Here is a 7,156-nt window from a genome sequence, read left to right as displayed (position 1 = left end):
GAAGACTCTGGGGGAGTGATTTCTCAGGCGCCTCTGAGCGATGGCCTCAGAGCCTTGCTTGGCAGAATCTGTCACTTCACTTGATCTCACCACATGGCAGTGCTGGTCTCCAGGGCCTACGCATAGCTAACAAGGAACACTTGTCTGGCGTTCATGCTTACAAATAACTTTCCTGTGTAAGATCTCAGGATGGTGAGTCTTAAAAGGGGTCTGGCCTCATCTCTCTCTGGTTGTTTTGTTTCCATATCGTAGCCGTGGTTGATTCCAATGCCTACTATGGACGATGATAACACCAAACACAAACATTTGGATTGCATTTTCCATTCAATGTATTTTTTTGACTTCCATTAGCTAATTCAGATCCAATCCTGGATTTTATTCTTTCATTTTTCAGATGAGAAATCTAAAGTTTAGCAAAGCACACAAACATACATTATTTATTCATTAGGCTATGAAAATAATAGTATTATCTACTGAAGTATAATATGTATGCACTATAAGCACTTTTATTCCTTTAATTCCAAGAGCACTGGTGGTAGGCATCATTATTGCTCCCAGTTGACAGTTGTGAAAATTGGGGTGCAAGGTAGCTAGCAATATGTCCAAACTCAGACAGTTACTAAGATGAAGCAGGATTTGAATTCAGGGAACCTGGCTTCATAAACGGTAGCTTCAACCGTGTGCATTCTACATCCCTACACAGTGGGTATTCCCAGTGCTAAATTCCACACCCTTGTTTCATCTCTACCGTGGTACCTTTCTATGCCAACCAATTTGAGAAGGAAAATGACATTGTTTCTGCTTCTAGTTTGGGTGGGGGAGTAAGGTGTGAACCAAGAGACTTTTCAGGGCCGAGGGCCATATGTCCTAAGCAGAGGTCAAGGGGAGCCCTGAATGACCATGAGGAATCCTCCAGGAGACTTTTCCCTGTTGTATTCATAGAGCCCCTTTCCTGTGGATCTTACCCATGCTGGCCTCCCAGCCCCAAACTCTCTGATAAATGGAGCAGCCCTTGCAACTGTCCTAGATTAGTCATTGTGACCCCAGATTTGAGGGTTTGGGGACCCTCTGGGAAATTTCTCTTAGAAAATTTCCACCACGTGAAGCATGGCTGGTAAACAGAGGTCGTTGGCAAGCAAACTGCTCCAAAGAAATATCCTAAACTGTCCTGTACCAGGTGCCTGAAGACAGAGGCCCTTTGGGTTTAGTTTTCCTTTTGCTGGTTTCTTGGGATTCGGAAGGATCATATCTTGCTCCTAGTTCTAGGAGCTGCTTTTTCTTTTCTCTCTGTTCTTTTACAGGAAAGTAAGATTTATTGGTGGGTGTGAGTAAGGAAGGAACAAGGCAATTAGGGATATATTTGACCCCCAAGGCATCCAGGATGAGCTGCTTTCCTGTCACCATAATTTCAAATTCATCTGCATTAAATTTAGCAAGTCTCCACTTCTTAGAGATATGAATCTTCTGGTGGCCAGGGAACTTGAACTTGGCCCTGTGTGGGGCCTCAGTCACATGCTCCTTGTCTTACAGCTTGGTGCAGATGGACATTATGTTTCAGACAATGAGGACCCTGGCCACTGTGTCCTGGGAATTTCCAAAGGCACCCTGCATACCTGTCTGGACCCTAGATTTTGGGGGCAGTGTGCCAGACATAAATGTCCCCTGGAAATGGCTGTCTCCAACGCCCCTTAGAGCCACCCCTACAGACAGCAGCCACCAAGGAGGCTGCTCTTTGCAGCCATGGTGCATGGGTCCCCATGGGGAAAAGAGGTCAGTTGGCATAACTGACTGCAAATAGGTGCTCCCTTTTCTAATCCGGGTTTGAACCCAGCACTCAATGGTTGCTTTCTCTTAGCCACTAGCCCAAATTTAGCCTTGACTACCACCTTCCTTTGGGCATCATTTTCTAGATTGAAATGTTATCTTTACTTATATTTGAAAACTCCATATTGGAATATGTAGATCTGGCACATAATGGTCTAAAATATATGAAATTAGAGATGTCTTCAATTTCTTAAACATTTAGTGACTACCACAGCACCACTATAATTTTTCTGCAATCCCTACAATCTGGTATAATCATATTTTTCTTTCATTAGCCATTCAAGAGACTCTGTTTCTTTCATTGGTATCCTGTCCTTGCCCACCCTGAGTCTATGCCCTTGTCATTACAGCTTGAAACTCCTGGACACTTGGCCAATAAATACTTGATGTGGGTGTTTAGAGGACATTTGTTTATTTAGTGCAAATTTTAAAATTATTAAGTCCTTCCTCCTCTAACCCAATTGGCATATAATTTGTTTGGATATATTGATGTTTGGGAAATAAATTGCAAGAACTTTTGTTTCTCACTCACTGGTGATGATCTTGATAGTCTTGCTTTGTATTCTTATGGCAAGAAAGTTGTCACTTTTGCTTACGTATTTGTATCACCAAGTAATATAAAACCATTTCATGTCATGTTTCCTTAGCATTTAATTCTTAACCTCTATGTAGGTTTTATTGACTGTGTTAGAGTTATTTGGGGTTTCCCTGGTAGCTTCCAGAGAAGGCAGTGGCACCCCACTCCAGTGTTCTTGCCTGGAGAATCCCAGGTGGAGCCTGGTGGGCTGCCGTCTATGGGGTCACACAGAGTTGGACATAACTGAAGCGACTTAGCAGCAGCAGCAGCTGATAGCTTCTATGGTAAAAAATCTGCCTGCAGTGCAGGAGACCTGAGTTCGGTTCCTGGCTTGGGAAGATTCCCTAGAGAAGGGAATGGCTACACATGCCAGTATTCTTGCCTGGAGAAGTCTATGGACAGAGGATCCTGGCAAGCTACAGTCCATGGGGTCTCAAGGAGTTGGATATGACTTGACGACTAACACTAGGGTTATTTGTTTTCATGTCTGTTTCTCCTACAAATGTAAGTTTTCCATTATTAGGAATCCTTCCTCATCTATCTTTGCATATTCAGTCCAAGCATGGTTCTGGGGACAAAAAACGTGTCCAAAGAAGTGATGTAGAAGAAAAATCAGGTCGAAGTCTTTGATTTGTTTCATAAATGATCCACTGCTATCAGTCACTGAATCATAACTGTGTATTTACGTCTCCTCTACCAAACTTTATGTTTTTGGCTTGGGTCATTTAGTACAAACAATAGATTAAAATGAACAATTATGTGCCAACAAGTTGGATATTTCTAGAAACATACAACCTACCAAGACTGAATCATAATGAAACAGAAAATCTGAACAGACCAATTACTTTGTAAGGAGATTGAATCAATATAAACCTCTCAAAAAACAAGTCTAGTACCAGATGGCCTCACTGATGAATTCTACTAAACATTTAAAGAATTAAAAACATCACTTCACAAACTCTTTTAAAAAATTGAAGAAGAAGCAATGTTTACAGACTTATGAGGCCAGCATTATCCTGATACCAAAACCAGAATGTGATACTACAAGAAAAGATTACAGCCCAGTTTTCCTGATGAACATAGATGCAAAAATCCTCAACAAAATGTTTACAAACCAAATTCAACAATATACTGAAGAGATCATACAGCATGATCAAGTGGGATTTATCGACAAATCAATCAGTGTGATAGATCACAGCAAAATGAAGGATAAAAACCATATGATCATCTCAATAGATACAGAAAAAGCATTCAACAAATCAACATTCATTTATGATAAAAACTCTCAACAAATATGGGTATAGAGGATACACATGTGTGGATATATATATGTGCCTCAACATAATAAAGGCCATATATGACAAGTTCATAAGTAACATTATATTTGGAGATGGAAAGCTGCAAACTTTTCAGGGAAAAGACGAGGATGCTTACTCTTCCCTCTTCTATTCAACATAGTATTGGAAACACTAGAGAAATTAGGCAAGTAAAAGAAGTAAAAGGCATCCAAATTGGAAAGGAAAAAATAACTGTCACTATCTGCACATGATATTATGTATAGAAAGGTCTAAAGACTGCATTAGGAAACGATTAGAACTAATAGGCAAATTCAGTAAAGTTGTAGGATAAAAATCATTGCACAAAAATTTGTTGCATTTCTATACAATACTAATGAACTATCAGAAAGAGGAATTAAGAAACCAATCCCACTTAAAATTGAATCAAGAAAAATAAAATACCTAAGAATAAATATAACCAAAGAGATGAAAGGTCTGTATATTGAAACTACGATAATGAAAGAAATTGAAGTTGTTGTTCAGTCTCTCAGTCATGTCCGACTCTTTGTGACCCCATGGACTGCAGCGTGCCAGGCTTCCCTGTCCTTCACCATCTCACGGAGTTTGCTCACACTCATTTACATTGAGTTGGTGATGCCATCCAACCATCTCATTCTCTGTCATCCCCTTCTCCTGCCTTCAATATTTCCCAGCATGAGGGTCTTTTCAAATGAATCAGTTCTTTGCATCAGGTGGCCAAAGGATTGGAGTTGCAGCTTCAGCATCAGTCCTTCCAATGAATATTCAGGACTGTTTTCCTTTAGGGTGGACTGTTTTGATATCCCTGCAGTCCAAGGGAATCTCAAGAGTCTTCTCCAACACCAGAGTTCAGAAGCATTAATTTTTTGGTGTTCAGCTTTCCTTATGGTCCAATTCTCATATCAGTACATGACTACTGGAAAGACCACAGCTTTGACTATACAGACCTTTGCTGGCAAAGTAATAGCTCTGCCAATTAATATGCTCTCTAGGTTTGTCATAGCTTTTCTTCCAAAGAGCAAGTGTCTTTTAATTTCATGGCTGCAGTCATCATCCACAGTGATTCTGGAACCCAAGAAAGTAAAGTCTGTCACTGTTTCCATTGTTTCCCTATCTATTTGCCATGAAGTGATGGGACCAGATGCCATGATCTTAGTTTTTTGAATGTTGAGTTCTAAGCCAACTTTTTCACCCTCCTCTTTCACCTTCATCAAGGAGCTCTTTAGTTCTTCTTTGCTTTCTGCCATAAGGGTGGTGTCATCTGCATATCTGATGTTACTGATATTTCTCCTGGCAATCTTGATTTCAGCTTCTGCTTCATCCAGCTCAGCATTTCACAAGCAAGTTAAATAAGCAGGGTGACAATATACAGGCTTGATGCATAGTCAATGAAGCAGAAGTAGAAGTTTTTCTGGAATTCCCTTGCTTTTTCTATGATCCAGGGATGATGGGAATTTGATCTCTGGTTCCTCTGTATTTTCTAAATCCAGCGTGTATATCTGGAAGTTCTCAGTTCACATACTGTTGAAGCCTAGCTTGGAGGACTTTGAGCATGACCTTGCTAGAGTGGAATTGTACAGTAGTTTGCATGTTCTTTGCCACTACCCTTCTTTGGGATTGGAGTGAAAACTGACTTTTTCCAGTCCTGTGGCCACTGCTGAGTTTTCCAAATTTGCTGGCATATTGAGTGTAGCACTTTAGCAGCATCACCTTTTAGGCTTTGAAATAGCTCAGCTGGAATTCCATCAGCTGAGGGAACACAGCCCCACCCATCAGCAGAAAATTGGGTTAAAGATTTACTGAGCATGGCCTTGCCCACCAGAGTAAGACCAGTTTTCCCCACAGCCAGTCCCTCCCATCAGGAAACTTCCACAAGTCTCTTATCCTCATCAGAAGGCAGACAGAATGAAAACCACAATCACAGAGAACTAACCAAATCAAGCACATGGATCATAGCCTTTGTCTAACTCAATGAAACTATGAGCCATGCTGTGTAGGGCCACCCTAGACAGACGGGTCATGGTGGAGAGTTCTGACAAAATGTGGTCCACTGGAGAGGGGAATGGCAAACCACTTCAGCATTCTTGCCTTGAGAACCACATGAACAGTATGAAAAGGCAAAAAGAAATTGAATATGGTACAGATAAATGGAAAGATATTCTGTACTCATGGATTAGAAGAATCATTGTTACAATGTCTATACTACCCAAAGGAATCTACAGATTCAATACAATCCCTATCCAAATTCCAATGTTATATTTCACAGAAATAAACAATCCTAAAAGTTACATGGAAACACAAAAGACCCCTCACAGCCAAAACAAACTTTAGAAAGGATAAAATTGAAGGCATCATATGTCCAGATTTCAAACTATATTATGAAGCATTAGCAATTAAAACAGTAGTTACTGGCATAAAAAAAAGATACATTAGATGATGGAACAGAATAGAAAGCTCAGAACTAAACCCATGCATATATGATCAAATAATTTACAACAAAGGAGCCAGGAATATACAGTGGGGGAAGGGTAGTCTCTTCAATAAATGATATGGGAAAACTGGACAGTCACATGCAAAAGATTGAAATTGGGCTCCTGTCTTATACCATACACAAAAGTTAATTCCAAGTGGATTAAAGACCTGAACATAAGACTGGAAACCAAAAAACTAGAAGAAAGCATAAGCAGTGGTCTCATCTGTATAGGTTTTGGCAATGATACTTTGGGTCTGACACCCGAAAAGGAAGCAATGAAAGCAAAAATAAAGCAAGCAGGACTACATCAAATGAAAAAGCTTCTGCACAACAAAAGAAACAACCGTCAAAATGAAAGGGAAATCTACTGAATGGCAGAAAATATTTGGAAGTCATATCTGATCAAAGATAATGTCCAAAATTATATATGTATAGAAGCAACCAAAGTGTCCATTGAGAGACAGATGGACAAGGAAGATATGCATATACATACATATATATGTACACATATATATACATATATACACAATGCAATATTACTCAGTGAAGAAAAAGAGCAAAATCCTGTTATTTGTAATACCAAGGATGGACCTAAAGAGTATTATGCTAATTGAAATGTCAGACAGAGAAAATAAAATACAGTAGATTTCACTTATATGAATCTAAAATATTTAAGAACAAACATAACAAAAGTGGACCAGACTTACAGATACAGTAGATAAACCAGAGTGGAGGGGTTATGGAGATAAGTGAGACAGATGAAGGGGATTAAGAGGTACATGCTTCTAGTTATAAAATAAATGTCACAACATAGAGACTATAATCAATAATATTGTAACACTTTTTATTTTGTCAGATTATAATTAGACACATGATAATTTTGTAATACATAAAAATATTGAAATCCCTAAGTCAAATATACTTCAATTAAAATATATAAAAAGTTCATGCAACTCAATAGGAAAA

General features: G+C 39.3%; 1 pseudogene; it reads right to left on the bottom strand.

Moving 5' to 3' along the window:
* Positions 1–1,670: 1,670 nt before the first annotated feature.
* Positions 1,671–1,794, bottom strand: LOC138088856 (small nucleolar RNA SNORA70; annotated as a pseudogene).
* Positions 1,795–7,156: the final 5,362 nt, after the last annotated feature.

This window comes from Capricornis sumatraensis, chromosome 11 (genome assembly GCF_032405125.1).
Source record: "Capricornis sumatraensis isolate serow.1 chromosome 11, serow.2, whole genome shotgun sequence".
In the NCBI taxonomy this organism is placed as follows: Eukaryota; Metazoa; Chordata; class Mammalia; order Artiodactyla; family Bovidae; genus Capricornis; species Capricornis sumatraensis.
Note: the sequence above shows the minus strand (reverse complement) of the source record. Positions and strands in the feature narration are given on the sequence as shown.